The 22380-nt window shown below is 40.9% G+C and overlaps 1 protein-coding gene across 18 annotated transcripts in view; it reads right to left on the bottom strand.

Annotated features, from left to right (window-relative positions):
- LOC119487470 (neuronal cell adhesion molecule-like) overlaps positions 1-22380 on the bottom strand; it is a 97856-nt gene that overhangs the window by 42214 nt on the left and 33262 nt on the right. For 17 of the 18 annotated variants that reach the window (XM_037768374.1, XM_037768381.1, XM_037768365.1 and 14 more), the window contains exon 2: positions 13566-13641. The gene's annotated coding sequence lies outside the window, so the exon portion shown is untranslated. Of the gene's footprint in view, positions 1-13565; positions 13642-21645; positions 21744-22380 lie in introns of those variants that run through there. The other variant, XM_037768363.1, reaches the window with a different exon arrangement.

Below are 22380 nucleotides of genomic sequence, written 5' to 3'. Positions count from 1 at the left end.
TCTCAGTAAACTTGATGGAAGAGCAATATTAAATCTCTGGAGCAGCCCTTTAAAGATATGTTTCTCTGTTTTCAATACTTCTCCCTGAGCGATCAATCTACCACAACTCTTAATGCTAATGGACATCTGCTACTAATGCAACATGTCCGGCAATTTGTTTGGTCCTCCTCCTTTCACAGAGTGCCGCACATTGGCATTCACTAAGCTTCCTCCGTGTACACGCCAAAAAACACTCCGGGATTCGCTCCCTGTCCCCTCTGCCCAAATGCTAATCACTGCCGGCGCCGGCGCTTCTGAGAAGGAGCTCCTCTTTAGCATGCAGATAGAAGCAGCGCCGCTAGACGGGGACGGCTGCTGTGTGAAGGAGGAAATCCCTGCCTGCTCAACCTGAATGGAACCGAAGGGCGTTTTGCTTGCATCTTATCAGTGCAGACCAGCTAAATATGACATATAGTTGTTGAGTCACATCCTCGCATTATACCAGCACTCCCTCTGAGAGCCTCCTCGTGATTGGATGGGTGGATGAGGCCCTCTCTTCCTCCTTAGGATAATTGCTGGTGGCAAATTGGAGGTCTTTCAATCATTTCTCACAATGTAGCAAAAGCTATAAATTATAAGCTAATAAAGAAGCAATGGCAGGAAGGTGGCAAAAGTTAAGTCCCCAAAGAGCATTTGTACGCTTGTCTGACGCCTGACTCGTACAGTAGCTCATTACTGGAGAATTAAGTGAGTGGAGGCACTTTTAAAAAGCATTCATTAAAGTGAGATCAGGAGGGGAAGCAGCACAAGACTGAACGAGCAACTGTGGATCTGAACTTGACCTTTATTTGATAGCAGATCCCCACACTGTAATTACTCCTTAAAAGAAGATGTTTCAATATCGCCTCATGTATTTTGTGCGTGTGAATTCATACTCCATATATTTGCATCGTCCTTGTTTGCGTGTGAGTCTGTGGGTCAGTGTAGGACGTGACATTCAAGACGGAGCTCGAGTACGCTTGGCCTGCCACATGAGTGTGTTTTGGTCAGGCAGCCATTCATATGCTGAGCAGAGGTTCATTATCATGAGCAAATGCAGGAGGAGAGTGGGAGGAATGCATGCCGACTGGCTTCCTGAATAGCTAAAAAGGACTCTCAAAATCCTCGGGCATACAACGCCACAAAACACACTTTAGCTACAGAAACATAACAGCTTTGAGAAAAGTAATCAACGTAAAACCAATCTGCTGTGGGAAGACGAGCAAATCCTTTGAGACAGCTGAGAGAAACACCCATGCATATTTGAGAAAGAGAGACAAATTGTTATTATAGTTATACAATATAATCCACAAGACTTATAGTTCTGCAAATGCAGGAAAAAAAGCTAAATATAGGGACACTCCATGCAGCTTTCAGCAGAGCACTCAAAATTGCACTCCAAAAGGGCACTCTGTATCCATGGCAATCCTCAGATCTCCATGCTGACAAAAAGATGTCAACCCTCTCATCAAAAACAGACGTATATGTAGCGGGGGGAAAGAGAACAAAAGAGGCCCAGACCCATTTGTCATCTCATAAGTAACCTTGGAGAGGAACTGTACGCTTGGCATCTGCTCTGCCCCCCAAAAACGTCTCAACCTCCTCTGAGCTCAACAAAAGAGGTATGATTAGAATCTCAGTTTGCCACCGTGTCCGCACCGGATGGCTTACTCCACATGTGAAGGGTTTCTCACGATGGGGCCAATATGTGGAGTTTACTTTAAGCTTAGGGGCGCAACAAGAAGAGTGTGTGAGACAGGCGGTGGAGGAAATGTTCACCCCTGACACACAACGACCAGCAGCCGTGATGTTTTGCAGCAAATGAACTCCTGTGGGCAATGTCAGCCGGGGTAACACAGAGAAACAGTGTCTGTGTGTGATTGCTCAGAGTCAACAGTTAATTCAACCAGGCCTTTCTGGAAAAGCGCTACTGTATAATAAACACTGTTCTGGTGGAATTTGAATTGTGCTGATACAGTAGAGGCAGGCAGGCAGCGACGAGTCATTTTAGAGCTTTGTGTGGTACCATTCAGTCGAGCAAAATCTGCCGACAACATCGGATAACAAAGCATGACTGACTGTGGGCTGGAACAATCTCTTTCCACTGCGTGTTACCAGAACATGTAATTTGCCAGCGAGAAAGTATCAGCTGGACAGAGGCAGCGAGGTCTGGTCTTATTGAGCACAATCTTCTCTGCCCTGAGGCCATGTCAGTACTCATTATCAGACTAAACAGCATGCAGCAATTCATCCGCAGTGTGAAAAGTGACTCAGAGGCATTTCAAGTAAAAGAGATGACAGAAAAAGACCTTTTAATCATGCAGTCTTTATTAAGATACCTGTAAGAATGTAAAGACATCTAAAATATGCTGAAACAAGAGTCTACAGTATTGCTAGCAGCACTATGAGGCTTTACTTTGAGCTAAATGCTCAGCATGCTAACATGCTCATATTTAGCACATAGACTGAAAGAAGTGGACATAGTCACTGTGACGTCACCCATTGGTTAGTAAAAACGAGAGGGTGGAGCTAACACGGACAGCACCCAGACCGGACAACGCCGTGGTAGCGACCTGTCAATCACAAGGTAGCCTTGCCCTAAAGCATACCCTACTTTGACTCTAAATGGGACCATAATTGGTGATCTGACCTAAATGAACATCATGCTGTATCGAAGAAGACTTGATTGAGACCATAAACTCATGTTTACAATGTTTACTGAGGTAATAAATCAAGAGAGAAGTAGAGTCATTTTCTCATAGACTTCTATACAATCTGACTTCTTTTTGCAACCAGAGGAGTCGCCCCCTGCTGGCTATTAGAAAGAATGCAAGTTTAAGGCACTTCTGCATTGGCTTCACTTCTCAAACCCGGAGGTTGCACACTGGTTTAGCAGGTGTAATGCTTATACCATGAGCGCCATCTTAGTTTAACATGTTAGCATGCTAGCAATTATTGAGACACGTCACTCAAAATCACAAAGTTAGAGGATCACCAAAGTTTTTAGGATTCAACATAGGGAATCATGGCTATCTCTGCCAGATGTCATAGCAATCCATCTATCAGTAATCAAGATATTTCACTAAAAGCCAAAAATGATTAACTGTTGGTGGCAATAGTGGAAAAGTCGGGGACCACCAAAGTCAGTGGGATTCATCCTCTGGGGACCATGAATACCTGTATTAAATGTCGTGGCAATCCATCAAATGGTTGTTGGGATATTTCAGTCTGGACCAAAGAGGTGGATTGACTGACCAATGATGACAGACCAACATTGCCATTCCCAGAGCTTGGGCTGCCCCCTTTTTAGTCTATTAGTCAACTAATCGTTCATTTTGGTCTTAGTCGATTTACATTTTTTAAGCTTTTTTCATGCTGAATGACTTATTTCCGAGAAACACAAGATTTAAAGTGGTGCTTTTATGTGAATCTTGTGAAGAAACTATTTTACCGATCTGTCGATTAAATCAACTAATCGATTAGTCGACAAAATCATATTTGTGTTAGTCGACTAAGAATTTCTTTGGTCAAGGACAGCCCTACCTAGAGCCATGCCACTAGCATGGGTTAAAAAAAGAGCAAAATATGATAGCAGTAGTCTAGAAAAATCTACCGACAACATCAGATAACAAAGCCTGAAGACTGACAGTGTGCTGGGAGAATCTGTTGCCAGAACATGTAATTTGCCAGTGATAGAGCAGTGGTGAGAAAATCCCCGGCAGGTGGACAGAGGCAGCGAGGTCTAGTGTTATTGAGTGCCACCTCTACATTCACAGAGCGCAACAATAGGCCTTCTCCTCCTCCTCCTCCTCCTCCTAGCCCCTTCACCCCACCTGTGTCTGTGAAAGGTCAGCGCAGAGGAGGGTCCTCACCCCCTCCCTAAACCTACAGCTCCCACTCCACAATCAGCCCCAACACTGGAGCCCAGTGCCAGGAAACCCAATCAAAGAGGGGCTTCAGAGGGCTCCAGACCTCTCAAAACCCTCCATTGTCTCCAGAAGGCTTCCCCACACCGAGGCCGGACTATATGTAACACTGTAAGAGGAGTTGCTCATTACCGCCCGGCCCCGGTTCCACTTTGTCTCTTTTGTGCGGCTGACAGAAGAATCCAGTTGCCCAGCCGGGCCAATAAAAGAGAGGGCAGTTACGTAAAAAAAAAATAAAGAAAAAGGATTCATTTGCAGGACTGGATGATGACAAGACACATATGTTGCATGTGTTAGTGCAGCGTATTCAGACGTATAAACACATAACCCTGTCACCTGTAGGACAGGTCTTTAATGGCGTCTGTTTAAAATTTGCCATTCATCCCACGAGTTGGTGAGTATTGACTGATAGACACACCACACCACAATGTGTGTGAATGTCAGAGCAATCCATTATCACATAAAGGAAGCACTATGTAGTAGCCCCCCCCCTCTCTCTCTCAGCCCCTCCTCAACTCCATTCAGATACGGCAGGTGAATACAAATCATTTCCCCTTCGCTGCTCTCTAAAAGGACTCACCATCCAATTTCAGACAGAGAGGACACAACAATAGCCCTTTCAAAATGTGAGAAAATCAAATCATGGCCCTTTTTTTTAATGAAAGACACAATCAGGAGTTAAGCCTTCCAAAATGCTACACAACTTCTGAAAACATGATGAGCTACATTTTAAGGATCTAAGAGTTACGCTTTCACTCAATAAAAGTATAAAGCTTTGAAATATGACTGCAACTTGTGACTATTTTCTTTTCTTGATTAATCTGTCATTACTTCTTTTTTTTTTATTAAATGAGACATAACAGTAGTGAAATGTAAGATCCTGCTTATTAGTGTAACAGGTCAAGCAGAGAAACTCTTAAAGAGGAGATATTTTGGTGCAGCAGAGGAAACTGTTTTACCAATCGGAAGAATTAATGTGCGATTTCGAAGATGCATGCAGACTGCATCAAAACAGTAATTCATTTGGTAGAACTTTCTATAAAGCAAACAATGACCACTTACAGTAACTTATAATCACATTATAATGCATTATAACAATGATTATAAAGCACTATTAAAATATTATAATGTATTACAACTATGGAAATTATAAAACACTATGATCTTTGGTCACTCAATTTCATTGAGTGACCTGCTATTATAAAGTATTATGATATAAGTCTTTATAAAATGCTTTATAAGTGTTATAAAGTATTATGGATATTTATGAGTGCTTTATATGATTATACAGTGCTATAAGCAGATTATAATACAGCTGCAATGATTAATCGATTAGTTTTGAACTATTAAATTAATCGCCAATTATTTTGATAAATCGATTTGAGTAATTTTTTAGGAAAAAAAGAAAAAATTCTCTGATTCCAGCTTCTTAAATGTGAATATTTTCTGGTTTCTTTACTCCTCTATGACAGTAAACTGAATATCTTTTAGTTGTAGACAAAACAAGACATTTGAGGACGTCATCTTGGGCTTTGGGAAACAGTGATCGGCATTTTACACCATTTTCTGTCATTTTATAGACCAAACAACTTATCGATTAATCAAGACAATAACAGACAGATTCATTAATTAGTCAGATTATTAAGTCCTGGATTATAAGACATTTTAAGTATGTGTATTATGCATTATAGACGTGGGCGTCATAGGAAGTGTTACCATTCAATAATATGTCCAGTCGTCCATCTTTCACATCGTTTAGTTTTTATTTGTTGACAAAAATTTTACTTTTTGTCAAAGTTTTAGTTCTCAAAGTTGAATTTTTATTTAATTGTAGTCTTGTTTTGGTTGTGGAAACAAGGTTGGCAGATAAAAAGAAACAAATTTGTATATTTGAGAAACTGAATAAATTACTCCAAATGATTCATTAATTACCTAAATTGTTGGTGATTAGTATTCTGAAGATTGACTAATTGATTAATTGACTAATCATTTCCGCACAAAGTTGCATCATTTGTATATTCACTCTGTACATGCGGAGCAGTAATAGTAATTTCTGTCAAATTGGACACATGTCATTTAGTTTTTATTATTTTACAAAAACTGTAATATCTATAATCATAGTTCTAGTTTTCAAAGATTGCTGTTTTTGTGTTTGTTGTTTCTGTTGTGGGAAAAAAGGTTAACGAATATTTTTTTGTAATTGTTTTTGTTGACGAAATAAACAGCAGCACACATTTGTGAAGCTGGAACCGAATTTTTTTTTATAATTTTTGCTCTAGAAATGACTTAAAACAATTGATCTAAATACATGTTTAATGTCCGGTCTAGTGTGTAATCTTGTGTGTGTTTTGGATGGATGGTTGGGGGAGTATTTATTAGTCTCTTTTAATGTCTAATTTCCTTGAAATGTCACATTTTCTTACTATTCCATTATTCTACCTGCCTGCCCAGAGACTACGGGTGGAAAATAGCAATTTGCTAAAACCCGGTACATAACATCTCTCCTTGTTCTTGATTAATGTTCTTTTGCAAACATAACACAACATATCATATATCATCAAAATTGCTGGCATTAATAGTCCATCAAAGTGATGAATCGACTTGAAGTGACACTTTTGGTTTTGGTTAAATATTAGACATATTTCCGTCACTCTAATCATGCAGAAGCAGCGAAACAAGACACACGGCATTCCTCCAACCTGTTAGTGTATGAAAACTGAATCACACAGAATATAATCCACACGAGACACCGAAATAACACATGCAGAAATGTGAAAATGTGTGTGTGTGCCAACTGCACTGATCCAAACACTCTCCTTCAGCCAAGTCTCAATGAGCTTTGATTACGCCGGCTTGAGCTATGGCCACTCTATTTCAGCGGTCAGGTTTTCATATGCTAAACTCAACAAACAACTCAAGGGAGGTGAACAATTCATCAAAGATAGCCCTGAGTAAACTCCTCTGACTGTATTTCAACTGAAGAGTGGCGCTGTGATTTTCATTTTAAATCTTCCCCATCCGACGACTTCTGATGGAATTTGATCTAATTAAGTTCTGAGGCTGAGAAACTTGTGATATTTCACCAAAAGTGAAATAACAGGGAGAGGGATAAACATCTCCCTTAAGCGAATGGAAGTATTTTTTTTGCGAGCAAGTAATTGGATGACCCCGTTTTATTTGAAACACTGTTTTTTGTGAAATTAAAGAGCGAATTTTGAAGATTAAAGAATACACAGGCGAGCCCCTGGTGGTGACTGACTGATGGCGCTTCACCGAGGCTTAGTGTGAACATGTTTCTATCCATCTCATGGGTCCGGATGACTGAAACGTTGGCTAATGAGTATTAATGATACTAATGAAGGGCTTAGCTTTCTCATAAAGAAAGTCCCTTTATGTGCTGCAAATGTAAAACTCCCTTGTCAAGTTAAGTGAAGACGTGATGTGAAATCTCACCAGAGACTCACGACTGGAAAAAAAAAAAGTTTCCTGGTGTTATAGCTTAGAGATTTTCCCTTTTTCATCCATCATGTGGAGAGTTTGAGTGGGTTTCGAGTGAGTTTCGGTGTTTGGCCCGGAGGGCGTCGCAGCTCAGACAAACAGTGCTCCATCCTTACAGATCGTCTGGCCCCATCAGAAATAATGGCCCCGGCAAGAACTGCTCCATCAGCGCTCATTTGTCAAATGGTGATTCCGGAGGAAACATTGCTCCCGTTTAACACTAACAGTCCGCCCGGCTTCCGCTATAACAGCCTCTGTCCTGCGTCTGTGTTTGACGGGATGAGACCGGTTGCTAATGCAGGAGAAGTACCTGCTGAGTGTTGGATAATGGCTGGGCGAGGCTTTAGTGGAAGGTTTTTTCTGACGGTGCGTGTACAGAAAAAGGTTGGCGCTGGGAGGTCGAGCAGCGCGGCTGGACGGGGTATGTGTGACTCGCCTGCAGGTAAGGAGACCAGAGGGTGTTTCAGTGTGTTTATGCCCTCAGGGTCAAATATGACGGGAGAATGAATTACTGCCATAACAGATAATGGTACAGTACCTCTGCTGGAACCACCTCAGCCTCCGCTGTCTACACATGACGAATGAATAAATGTATTTTATGGTCCCCTAAATATAGCATTAAACATTAAACAGTTGGATTCAAACGCAGGTGTGCAATCATTTGTGAACAGGGCAGGGTTCGAAATTCAGATTTGATAAAACGTAAAGGAACGACTCAATCCACAAAGATGCATACATTTAGTCACGTTAAGCTTATTTTATAATTCAACATCCAATAGTGTGGAAATAAAATCTATAAACAGAAAAAATGAAATATTGGTAGATAGAGGCGTGATGTAATTGACCAAGCATTAGAAGTCCTGAGATAAATGTAGAGTATATAGCTTGTTATTTCAGTGTGCTCTCACGTTTCATACCTCATTCCTTTACTCTCAGCAGGTACAGAGAGAGATTTCTCATTATTATTGGCTGAGATGCAGGTGAGCGAGGGGTTACATCTAAATTCAGCCATTTGTATTCCACCACAACACCCGGAGAGCAGGCTGTTTATATTGATGAGCAGATAGACTTGGCCTTGGACCAGGACCCACGCCTAACAGCCACATAAATCATTCGGTCTCTTAGAGGCCCCTCCGAAACAGATAGATCCCACCAGCTTACGATGGTGTGAGGACAATCTTCTCTGTCCTGGAGCCACGTCGATACATCGTCCACAGTGTGAAGAAGGCATATCAAGTAAAAAAGATGAAACATAAAGAGCTTTAATCCGTCTCTGTACCATTCTGTACTTTGATAGAACATTTTTTGTATGGACAATTTAAGAAGATATGCATTAACTAGGTTTGAAACCACGTGTAGGACATTTCCTCTACTCCTATCGCTCTGTCTATATGAATTATACAAACACTAAAGGCGAGTAGACTATAGTACAAGCTCTACTATCTTACTTCAAAAAACATATCTGTCTTCTCAAGCCAGTCAAGTATTCTGTGTGAACATCTTTAGCTCAATGAGAAATCCAGTTCCTTGGATCACTCAGGGGGAAACAGCTAGCCTGGCTCTGTCCAAGAAATAGTTCCAGCAGATAACTCCTTGATAAACCACAACTGTGGACAGAGCCAGGCTAGCTGACAAATGAATATACTACTACTACTCTGCTCTCATCACTGTAAGTCATGCCAGTGGATTTTCTGACTGCCAGATAGCCTATATAAACATTTTCATTTCCATTCTGTTGCCAGGGCAACAGCTTTGGTCCAAGTTTATTTCCTGTCAGCTAAAAATTAACAAGCATTGCAACAGGAAATACAAAGGGGCCAATTTAGTATGTTTATGTTATTAAGTTTTTAAAAGGTCTATATGAAAGGAAAAAAAGAAGGAAGAGTCAAATCTTCGTATTGAACAGCAAAATTCAGATTTTGGTACTGCAGCCCTGGAATATAGAGGAATGAGTAGAGATGCATTCAGCAGTGTGGAAAAAGGAAAATCTCTGAGGCTGAGAGCAGATAATTGCACAGAGAGGGCAGTGCAGGCAGAACGAGGCCTGGAGGAAGGTTGTGCAGGTGAGAGAAGGGTGAAAGGAGCTGGGAAAAGAAAAATAAAGATGGAGACGCAGAGCCAGATATAGATCGGTGTCTCCTCAGACTCTCCTTGCTGTCTGCTGAACAGCGTGTGAGTCAGTTGTGCGTGAAGTCGGCTTCCTCCACAACCCTGGAAGAAGGAGAAGGAGAGCGGGAGCCCCTCAGGAGGGGCCTCACCAACCTCTCTCACATCACTCAGCCTCTTTCTCTCCCTCACTGTCTTTGTATCCATCTATTCATCTGTTTGTTTATTCATGTCCTTCTTTCTGACACTTCTCCCTGCACCTCCCTGTCTCTGCTTCTCATGTGGCCACAGAGACACTAAGAGACACACACACACACACATCCACTCAATCACATCCACACACATTTCTACGCACACAGGAGGGTTGACACAGAGAACCGTCACAGAATTGTCAGGCTTGGTACCAAAAGTGATACCTAAGAAATGTCTTGACGCGTTCATCTGAAACAGTGCGTGCTGGGAGCAGCCCAAGGGCCCTCGGTGCCTGTTTGAATCCCTTTACTCATCTGCTACTCGTCTGATCTCAGAACTGCTGCTGAGTAATATCACTGCTTTCTAACCTTGTGCGAGAACGATGCTGCTTCACAGACGACACTGTTCATGTATGCTGGCATTAATGGAAAAGAGTTTTTTGTGAGAGAGTCAGTGGCTCAGAGTCCACTCCTTAGGGTTTTAATTTGGAGAAAACTAACTACATTGTACAAGTATTTTATTCTAAAGTGAGAGTATTAAGACAGATTTGTTTTGGCTCTGTACTCCAGTACATTGCATTTGAAATTAAACAATAACTCTGAGTTTAAAATGCCGACTCTAAGCTTTAATTTGAATGTGTTTCCATCCACATCTCACAAACTGTGTAAGAATTATACCCATTGTTATGTGCTTCTCTGTAGTAATGTTGCCATGATCCTGATTCCCAGCAATTACTTTGGTGAGCACAATGTTAAGTAGGAAACAAAAGAAAAGTATTTTTAGTAGTAATCCGAGTGTTTTGGGGGCATTTTTATCAGAAGTGAGTAGTAGCTCTATTTACTCTATTAGATGTACTCAAGTAACTATTTGGAGTAAATTGTACTTGTCAGAGTAGTTTTAATGCAGCATACCTTTTACTCTTACTTGAGTAGATTTTTAGAGAAAAATTATTACTCGTACTCCGTTACATTTGGATGCATTCATCGTGCTACTTTTTATTTATTATTTTATGCATTCATAATCCATTAAGAGGCAGGTGGTCAGCTGGTTCCAGGTCTGGTGCCACTCTCCTACCGTACTGAAGCTACTGCAGGAGTATTATTAATGTTATGACTTTCAAAAAGCGCCAGCAGCTAATATTTACAGACGAACTAACAGCACGCAGTACAGTGGTACTGAACGCTGGTCTGAAGTCAGTACATCAGAGAACCGTGCGGACACTGAGCTGACTGAGACATGATTGGAGAGATTTTCAGATTTGCTGATTTATTTTTTCACATAATAATATAATACAGGAGACAACAAGCAAATAATGTAATTTTGAAAAATCTTTACTTATTATGTATACTAGAGTAGCCTATAATATTATATTAATGTAATATTTAGTGATCACACTTGAGAGATAGAGACTGGGAGTACTGTCTGGTGTATATGTGGCAGGTTATCTAATCAGGAGATGAAGACTCACTTCACTTTACTTGAGGAAGATCATCTGTGGCTGAAACAATTCCAGTCATATGCACATTAAATACAACTATAACACAGTAGTGTGCCAGTGTTTTTAAAATCTATTTTATTTAAGTTACTCGCTACTCAAGTTACTTTTTCAGTAAACACTGTTGTACTCTTACTCAAGTAATAATTTTGATGACTGCATTTACTTCTACTTGAGAAGCTTTTTGCAAAACAACAGTACTTTTACTTGAGTACAGTTTTTGGCTCCTCTACCCAACTCTGATTTGTATTTGACCTTGTTAGAGATTTGACAGGAAATGAGGGGGAGAGAAGGAGAATGATGTGAAACAAACTAATATCCCCAGCCGGACATGAACCATATTGGATTTCTTTTCTTCAAAATATCTCATCAGATTTAATATTTGGTTGCATATATAGTCCAGAAAATGACTGGCTGGATTCTACAACCCATAGACATCACTAGAGGACTGGCATCCTCCCTGGTGTTGCTCTGCCAGGCCTGTACTGCAGCCATCTGCACTTCTCGCTTGTTTCAGGGGCTTTTTGCCATCAGCGAGCAAGTGAAACACATGATGAGCTGGCCCGAGGTCAGGTGGACAATCAAGAGTTTGGCCATAAAACGTCTTGGTGGCCTCTTTCTGTGTGTTGAGGATTGTTGTCCCGCAGCACTCTGCTGGCTTTAAAAGGGCTGCGTGTCCTTCTGTTCATCCAATATGCCGTAAGCCAGAGTCAGCACTTTAACCTCACAGTCACATTTTCATTTCAAATCAAATGAGTTGGAGCAGAGTCAAATGGAAAATGCATCAATTCACAAATACTTTCTGACTGCACTGGATATGAAAAGACTGGGTTATGTAATCAATCATGTAGAGTTAACAATATCACAGCTATTGCTCTGATTGGCTGATCCCCAATCTTTTTCCCACCTCCCCCCACTTGGCATTAAAACACACAAACAATAATACCACACTCCCTGACGACCACGTGAGAGAAACCGGTGAAAGACAGCCCTATGGAGGTAAACAGAAACCTCTGCGGCCTTCTATTGGAGGGCCTGGGACCTGAATGCTGCCCGCTCACAATGGACGCTTCACGCCTCACTGTGTTTCAAACCGCACATTCGGTGTGCAGCTCCTAAGTGTGGCCCTCTATGACTCGGCCATTGAAAAATGTGGACTCAGCCTCTCTGGCCTGCAGCACACATTCACAACAACAAGCGACTGCCACAGCGGGATGACAGGAGAGAAACAAACAGACTGACAGATAGGCAGAGGCAAAGCGAAGGATTGAAACAGGCACATAAATGGATAAACTGAGAGAGAGAGCGAGCCCACACCCCCCCCCCATCGCCAAAAAATAAAACAAGCGTAGCACTAACAGCAGAGGTAGATGAGCTCCGAGCCGTCAGAGTCCCTTAACTCTCCACTCGGCTGTACGTGCAGCCTCCCCTCCCGGCTCGGCGTGCTGCGAAGGCCGAGGTGGGATCCTCCCTTCACACTCCGCTGGGCGGTGGACACACATCACACCGTGTCACCTCCATTCACAGGGCATTACATCAACTCCCCGCTGAATCACAGACACACTCTCAGCACCTCCGAATGATGGGGATGCACCAAAGGTTGCTGATGGTCATCATTTAAAAAAACCTGTGAGTCAATTCTCTGGGCTCTAATGCACACGGAGACCTCGTGCTTAAGGGAGCTACTTTAGCTCTTAATTGTGCGACCGCCATTAGGGAACTTTCCTACCTCTGCGCGCTCCATTACGACACATTATGTGTCAATAAGAGTGAGGCGCCGAGCACAATATAGGCTCTAAGTGCTATTTTGTGATTTCTATGTATTGACGCCCACTGTCACAGCAGTGGGCGAGGATGAGAGGGTGTGTTACCGTGACAACCATATGCATCAAACAGACAGTCGGACACTTGAAACACAGCGTTGCCAAACCTCGCTGCCAAAATGGAGGCCGACACAAAAAGACACTTTGCCAGTGGACAAATGCCAGTCAAGCAAGCGGTGACCTTTGGCTTACAGCTGGAGTAAAAGAGGCCGGCATCACATCAGAGACCGAAACAGAAAGAGTCGTAGCTCTACAGAGAATGTTAATATTAATACATTCACAGTCTGGCAGTAGCACAGATGAAGATATTTGGACTGGAGACACTTGCCAGGCATGGCAAACAGACTGACATTTGTGTGTGTTCACATCCTAAGGGGAGGGGAAATGCCTTTGAGAAGAACAAGAACGTTTGATTCTGAGAGGCAGGAAGTTCACACTGTTTTGGAAAATGATGTTGGTGAAGATGATGTGATGGGAAAAAATTAAAGAGAAATGTTTCCAACTTACCAGAGAAACTCAAATCCCCTCTTTCCTCCTCCTCCCTGGCTAGTTGTCTGCTTTTTCTTCTGTGGTTTTCTTCAATCTGGTTAAAGAAAAATGGGAGAGAATACAATTTTTAGTGCTCATAATTCAGATTTCTCTGCTCTCCCTTTGGGGAAACAACCCGGCGCTTTAAACCAAGCAGAAAAGAAAATACCATCTTTCTTAATAAGGCTTCTGGGGAGAAAGTTTTGCACGGCTACATCCAGTACATCAACTTATTTATTTATTTACTTTAATTTGTATTGGTTTTTGAAAGGCTTGGTACTCGAGGTGTAATGATACATCGATCTGGATCAATATATGGATTCAATGATCAACGATCCAATATCATCGATGCAAAGTGAAAACATAGATACATATCGTCATCTTTAAGATCAGCCTTTATTTTGAAATTTTGATTAAAAAAAACCATTTGCACTTAAACATGAGAAACGTAGCACTTTATAGTGAACAACAGGAGATCTATTTTTTATTATTTGTATTAAAAAGAATAGATTATTTTTCATTTAAATGTCTGGAAGAGCCCAGGAATAAAACTGTCAAGTTTTAATTTAGCTGTTTTATGTGAGTTGATATAAATGTAACTGATTGTGTTAAATATATATATGAAATATGATATCATCTCGTATTGTTTGAAGGACCCTGAATTGAATAGAAACGTATCGTGGCAGACTTTGTGATATCAGCAAATATCGTATCTGAAACTGGTGATTTATTGTTTCCAGGCTGCTGGATGACATGGCCTGTTTTATATATTATAAGTAGACTCCAGTACATAAATCCAGTAAAAAATAAACAAATGAAATGAATAAATCCAGAAGGAAAACAAAAACAAAACCACAAAAAAGGGAAAACATGTCATACACATATCGTGAGCCCTACTACAGGATCACATGGTCACAGAGGACACTGAAAACTATTTAGATCTATCTTTTATTTTAATGTATTCCCAGAACCGGTCCCAGAAGAGACACCCTTCATCTTGATCCCCACTTATTCTACTGAGCACATATTTGTAAAATGCTGTTTCCACCACCCACTCTTTCAGTTTCACTTTTGTTTCCTTCCAGTGTCTTAAAATAACTCTACAGACTGTTACTATACCAGCAATAATAACAGAAAAAGCACTCTTATGTATGTTTGGTATTTGGATTTTTTAAGTATTTCAATGTCGCCATTTCTTTCTTTCTTTACTTTCACATAAACTTTACGTACTAATGGTTTGAGCATTTGAGGTGAGTCCACAATTACTTACAAGTATGCATTATTGGACATTAAAAAGTTTAAATTAATGTGTACAAGGCGAGGCCTCTGCTGTACCAACATGACTCCATCGGTACATCAATTTGACACCACAGTGGGTCTCCTACTGCATGTTTGGTTGTATCACAAACTGCTAAAAGCCCTCTCATATTGAAAGTATCCTCACAGATTACACACCAGGATGTTCCGACGTGAAATCTCTTCTCTTCATCAAACAGTTGGTCTTGTGAAAGGAGTAATTTTTTTTAATGCATAATCATCCCTAAGTGTGTTGACTCTTCTTTGGAAAGGTACTTAAATCACTTCCAACTGCGACAAGTATTGATGGTGAAAAGAAAGCAAACATCCAAGCTGTGCAAAGCAAAGTGTGAACATGGATTTTCAGCTTGTGTAATCCAAACTGATAGACGCAAAAGCCTGTTGCTGAGAGACACGTCGCCTCCCTTCGTCTCTCCTCTTGTCTCGTCTCATCCCCCGTGATCTCCTTCTTCTCCATACTCCTCCTTTCCCTCCCTCTCCTATTATCTACTGTCCTTTTCCCTCGTCTCCTCCTCTGTCTTATCCTCTGCTCAATACTGTCTTCCATGAAAGTAAATTGACATGAAGCATTTGTGTGTCAACTTTGAAGAGCAGGGTGTAAAGGCTAAGGTCAGAGAGAGGGCATAAGCATCCATATTTTTGACTGCGCTCCTCATGCAGACAAGCGCTCTACGAGTAAACCCCAGGCACTATGCGTGGCAACCATGAAAACGGCATCTGTGCACTACTGTAGGCTACGTATCCCTGCTGGTACATCTATGTGGTGTATCAAATATCTCTAATCACAGCTCGATTTGTTGACATATGTGGCAATGCTGTTTCACTTTCATTAACATTGCGAGAGTGGTGTCAACATTGTCGACATTTACAAATTATTCTGCAGCACTTCCACCATTTAAATAAAAAATGTGCTATACATGATGTCTAGAGTTTCTTATTTCTTTCTACACCATACAGGCATTGAATCGTGCATTCAGGGATGCATGAAGCTGCGGGTGGGAGGAGAACAATATCAAGCAATGAAGGTCTGGGGAGCCCAGTAGTACCGGCAAGAACTTCAATCTACTTTCACGCGCTACTTGATCACGCGCTATAGGACATTAAAGTAGAGCTTGTTGCACATTAGATGTGGTAGCAGATATAGAGCAGAAATACAGTTATGACCTGTTGACCAATCAAACTTCTTGTATAAGTAGCACAGAAGCTAATCATGTGATTTCTTTTTCTTCGAGGTGCTATAAAAATGTACAGTACACAACTTTCTTGTTGACTTCTCTGTAAAGGTGTGGTCTCCAATATACTGTATATTGTTTCTTTATCTCATCTGGGTTTTGTGCATTATTTTGAGTGCTTACAGGTAATTTCTATGACAAACTTCATTTTCCTTTTCTCTCCTCACCCCTCCTGTGTTATATCCTGCTTTCTAACTTGCCATAACCGATCCCATTTTGCTCTCTCATATCTCATCTCACCGCCTCCCTTCTTTGATCTTAAGAGTTTTGGTTCCTAACGTTCAGGAGCCCATGTGGAGTCGCATAATATGCAGACGTGAAAAGAACTCAATCCTCCCCTCTCCTTAAATCTCAAAGACCCCCAATGCAGAAAGTAATGTTAAATGATATGTAGATGTTGACATATTTTCAGAAAATATAGACTTTTGATTAAAAAGATCATCACATTTGCTGATAAACAAAGTACTAAAGTATGTTTCATATGACAACTCTTTGCTCTTATCGTGGAAATTTGGGAGGGTCAAGTGTCAGAAAAGGTCCCTTGTTCTGATTTATTCTGTCAGTTTTCTTTCCCTTTCTTATTATCTCTTAACACGAGGTCACAGGTCAGATGTCCTCTCTTAACCTATCCTGTCCATTTATTTCTCTCCTCCTCCCTAATAATCTCCTTACATTATATCTATTCTCTTCCCTACCTTCCTATTACGTCTTTCCATCCTTTATTTCATGCCCGATCCTCTCCTCAAACACCGTCCCACTGAACACAGACACACCTACCAGAATCGATGGGCAAAATGATTGAAGAAGCCAATCCAATTTACTTCTAGAAAAAGGCTTATCGACTTCAGTCTGCTGCTCCAAATAAGAGTGTGGAGGCCCCATTGAGAGACGCCGCCGTTTCCACTCGGTTAAATACGAACACTGCTTTCTGCACCGCTACGCAGATACAATTGCGAGCTACAGGTTTACATTAATTCAGTTTCACACAAATAACAGATGTGGTTTTTCTTCAGTTGTTTTCTCTCAAGATCTCAGTTTTGTCTCACCGACAACGATTTGACTCTGCAGCATCTGTGCGATCTCAGCAGCAAGCTTGTCTAAAAACAAAACGAGGTGTTTCTTTCATGCTATTCTCCTAAAACCTGCATTATTCACTTCAACCTTTTGCACAATTCAAGGATTCAGAAACCATATATTCAAGGATTCACAACCATACAATAACATATTGCTTCTTAGAGAATATTACAACAAGAAATCTGGACTTCCCACAGCCCTGAATTTGAAAGGCTCCTGACCCAGATTTTAAAAACCACTGACATACATGCTATTCACTCGCAGCATCACATTGTATTATTGCTGACACCTGTGCTGACACCATACCTGTGCACAGTTCAGCTATCATCTTGTTCAGCAGCTCTTGTACAGGATACTTTCTGCCTCACTGTGCAGAGATAGACAGCAGTGAAACATCTGATTACAGCTGGGACCCATATGAATAAAACACAACAACTAAGTGACCTTTCCACATCCTGTCTGAACGAGCTGAGGGGCTGATCCCATCAAACGCGGCCTCCCCCCTATGACATCGAGCCAGCCGTCCCGCCGCCCCACCTCTGCTCTTAGACACCACGGAGTCAAGCTCAGCTCCGTCCAGCTTGGCTGCCATGGTGATAAGAAGAGGGTCAGAGAACCGAGACTGAAAATAGCCTGAGATGGGATGCCGACAGTGGGCAGCGGGCGGCAGGACTACCAAAGACCTCACAGCAAGAGACGCGCGGTGCCGTCAATACCTTGGGGAGCACTCTCGTGTCACAAGTGCTGACAAACAAAACCGACATCTGAATCTTTCATGAATATAGATAGCACAACATTTTACAAGGAGAAAAGATTAAAGGTAACAGAAAATAAACAAAGGAAATGTGTGTTATAACCATCCTGAAAGGGGAGACACCCCAGGTGAATAGGGCAAAAAAATTGACTAATAGATATCACCATGAAACTTCCCCATGTTGATTACTTACAGTAAGACAATTCTTTTTTGTATTACAAGTTTTCTGAAAATGTATGTTTAAATATGCAAATGAGGCATTATCTTGTCAAATTTGTGCTAATTTGAATACATGTCCACAAAAGGAAATGTGAACATTGGATAAAGCCAGGTTCAAAATTCTTGTTTCATTTTGTTGACATATTGGAGTCAAAGGTTTTTACAGGGGATATTTTGGATATCTCTTTGTATCACTCCATAAATCAGAAAGTCAACAGCCATAAAAAAAAATCTATTTTTTGGACCTTTCTTTCCAGTAGTCTGAAAGACGACGATGTTATGGAAGCAAAATGGTCAAAAATCTCAAAACTGACCAGTGCATGAAAAACATGTTTCTGCCTGTAGTGTCTTGTCTTAAAGCCGCTCTAATGAACATTTTTATATTAACAATGGATCAAATGTGTAACGTTGAAGGGGTCGCTCATGGGCATTATGACCCGACTCTGCAGTTCCTCTCAGCTCTACTAAGGGTCTTTCACCTCACTGTTTTGGTTTTATAGCCACCTTTACTGTTTTGGTTCACTCTCACGGCTAACATCAGAGTCGCTTCCAGTAGCAGAAAGCTGCACACTACCTGCCCACCAACAAACGTCACACAGACATGTGACCGGATTTATTGAATAAAATAGAGAGTGAATATTGGACTTACAATCATTATTGGCCAGAAACGCGACTCCAAACAAATGCTAATGCTGCTCCGTATCTGCTAGATGTGTAAAAAAGCAACTATATCATCCTTAAAAGGTGATAATATAGAGAGCTGCAGGGATGACGTATTTCTTTCCAGAAGTTATCATCGCCCTGGTTCCCTCGACAAAAAGCCAATGGGATTTTTCCATTGAGTTTTAGATTATTGCAGAAAATAAACTCTGTGGCAAACACACGTTTATGATACTTAGACGTTTTGTTCAGCAAGATAATCTCCACAAATGAACACCACTTGATTTTTTAAACGGAAATGCAATCACTAGAAGTAAAAAGCCAACGTTAGACTATAAACGAACTACACCACAGCTGCATGACTTCACGTCACCACTAAGTTAAAGGTGGATTAGTGTTCGGCGTGATGAGGCGTGATGACGTTTAGTAGTCTCAGTTAGCCACTTGTTAGCAGCCACCTTTTTTAAGACACGTAAAAGCTTCAAAATTCACGAGTGGGATATTTACTGACATATTTTATGTCATCGGACAAAATCTCTTAAGCTTTTGTTAACCACAGACCTCATTTCAGTCATCTAACTAAAAAACTAATTAAAAAAAAACCATTGACTTCGAGATGAGGGAACCGCAAGTGCTAAAATGCTAAACTAATTTCCGGGTTTTAGGACTCATTCCTGCAGCACTCTATATCAGTGTTGTAGTTACAGCTTGTTGTGCTGCCCCTAGGTGGCCAAAAAAAACTGCACGTTAGCTGCAAAACAGTGGAATTGCATCATAAATGATTCATCTTCGGTGGGTAAATTGTTAGAATATCTTTAAGGAATACATCTCTATGAATTTAAATACTGATATATGAAATATTTAGTATTCAGTATGTGGATATGCTGACTTAACACATAGATGAATTAATGCTGTTCATTTCATTCAACTACAGCAGTCACTTAACTGCCTTAAAGACTTGGGAAATACACATTTTAATTTGCATCTAAAAACATGGTTTACGTTTTCCATTAAATCGCATCATGCAAAACAAAATATGAGTGTCCAGTAAAGTGAGTTGTCCTCAGGTTGAACAGGCATGGCTCACTGCAGATAATGCCAGGTAGTGAGGTGTCACACATTTCTCTAATGAGAGTCTGTTGGTTTTCTCCTGCAGGCTGTGTTGTTTTGATGTGTGTGTTAGTGTGTGTGTGTTAGTGTGTGTGTGTGTGTGTGTGTGTGTGTGTGTGTGTGTGTGTGTGTGTGTGTGTGTGCGTGTGTGCGTGTGTGTGTGTGTGTGTGTGTGTGTGTGTGTGTCCTCAGACCTCAGAAGGGGGCTCAGCACCAGTGTAGCGGCCTGTGGGTTTAATTTTAGACTCTTGCCTAATGAGAGGCAGAGTGTGGCTGCAGACGATACCGCTCTCCCGATGAAGCATCATTACCGCCAAAGAGGGGAGAAATAATTAGAGCCGGAAACACACTCACTCTTCCCCCTATGATGAATTTACATTACAGGACGCGGCTCGCATAGACAGAGATGTGCTCTTATGCCGTTACACTGGAGACAAGCAGAATAAATAAAGATCTTATGTTGGTGTGTAAGTGCTGGAAAAGTGCAACCTATCCATGAAGATGTTAATAACACAGATGATTGTCAGAGGTCACAAGCTCTTATGGACATCTCACTGCAAAAAAAAAAAAGGTGATCGGGAAATTTTACCACACTGCAAGAAATATCCTCACCTATCAATACATCACAGGCTACAGTTAGCAGACAAAACCAACTGGATTTGCTGTTTTATTAGACATCTTGGGAATCATCTAGGCCTACTCACGATTATATTCCTCATTTATTCATTGTTTGGTGTATAAATCGTGAAAAAGTAGTGAAAAATGTCCAATGTAGGCCCAAGCTAACATCTTCAAATGTCTTGTTTTGCGCAACCAACAGTATATAACCCAAAGAGATTCGATTTACTACCACATAAGTCAAAGAAAAGCAGAGAATCAAAAATCTTCTGTTAATCGACCAATTGTTTTAGCTCTTATCAATGTATCGTTTAGTCCATACCAACAGTGAAAAACAACCATTACAAGTTGTGAAAGCTCGAGTTAACATCGTCAAATGTCTTGTTTTGTACGACCAACAGTCCAAAACGTTTCCAAAATGTTTAATTTACAATAGAGCTACAATGATTGATCTATTAGTTGTCAACTATTAAATAAATCGCCAACTATTTTGATAAATCGATTAATTGGTTTGAGTCATTTTTTAAATAAAAACTCTCTGATTCCAGCTTCTTAAATGTGAATATTGTCTGGTTTCTATACTCCTCTATGACAGTAAACTGAATATCTTTGAATTGTGGACAAAACAAGACATTTGAGGACGTCATCTTCGGATTTGCGAAAACACTCATAGACATTTTTAATCGACAACTAATCGATTAATCGTGAAAATAATCAACAGATTAGTCAGTAATGTAAATAATCATTAGTTGCAGCCTTAATTTACAAAGATATAAAAGAAGGAAGAGCAGAAAATCCTTGTGTTTGAGAGGCTTGCACCATTAATTAATATATATTAAATAACAAACGATTACTTGGTTATCAAAATTGTTGATGATTAGATCGATTAATTGTTCGAGCGGTAGACTCATCCAAGAGGTTTCATTAGTTTAGGAGTGACAAAGCATCCTCAAGACTTCAACAATAAATCCATTTGACCTGGACTATCACCTGCTGAGCATCAAGAGCATCACAAGCTGCACTTTCTACAACAGGTGACATAAAATGCCCATTAACAAAAGAGAGAATACATCACCTTTATCTCTGTCAATATGATAAATCCCCTCAGTGTGAGAGTTTAGTTCATCTGTTATAATCCCAGTGGCTGTTTATTCCTCGATGTGTCTGCTGTGACTGAGTGACAGTAAAGAGAGACGAGCCGATTCCCTCTAAAACCACCCTCCACCCCCTCGACAACACACCCACAACCCCTCCTCCCCTCCTCCTACGTCCCGCCCCTGACCCTCCCTCCCTCCTCCCTCCCCGCTCACAGTGGGATTAAAACAACCTTTTGTCTCTCTACAATAGAGGTTAAACATTTCCTGGTATCACATGAACAGCTACCAGAATCTGCAAAGTTACCGGCTTGGTTTTTTAAAACACATTTGTACAGATGCATTAAATATTCAACAAGTTATTTGTTTAGTATCAGACGCAACTGTCAGCGGGATGAGGAGATGACAGAGCGTAACATCCTGCTGCGATATGAATTTGGCAGAGCATGAAAGCAACATTGACACTATAATTGCATGTTGAATCAAATGTACACCAGAATAACTGTCAGCTGCACTGATTGTGCTCGAGTCAATGCAGCTCTCTGGGTGTTCAATGGAGGGTGGAGGTGGAGTAAAACCAGTAAAGCTACGCGAATAAAAGGAAAAAAGCCTCAAGGCACATCCTGAGGACTTCCTTTCCCATACAGGGAGACGCCAGAGAAAATGCTCACCTACACTCAACAGATGTCCCCGTGCAATCTAATCTAGTTGACTCA

This window comes from Sebastes umbrosus, chromosome 4 (genome assembly GCF_015220745.1).
Source record: "Sebastes umbrosus isolate fSebUmb1 chromosome 4, fSebUmb1.pri, whole genome shotgun sequence".
Taxonomy (NCBI): Eukaryota; Metazoa; Chordata; class Actinopteri; order Perciformes; family Sebastidae; genus Sebastes; species Sebastes umbrosus.
Note: the sequence above shows the minus strand (reverse complement) of the source record. Positions and strands in the feature narration are given on the sequence as shown.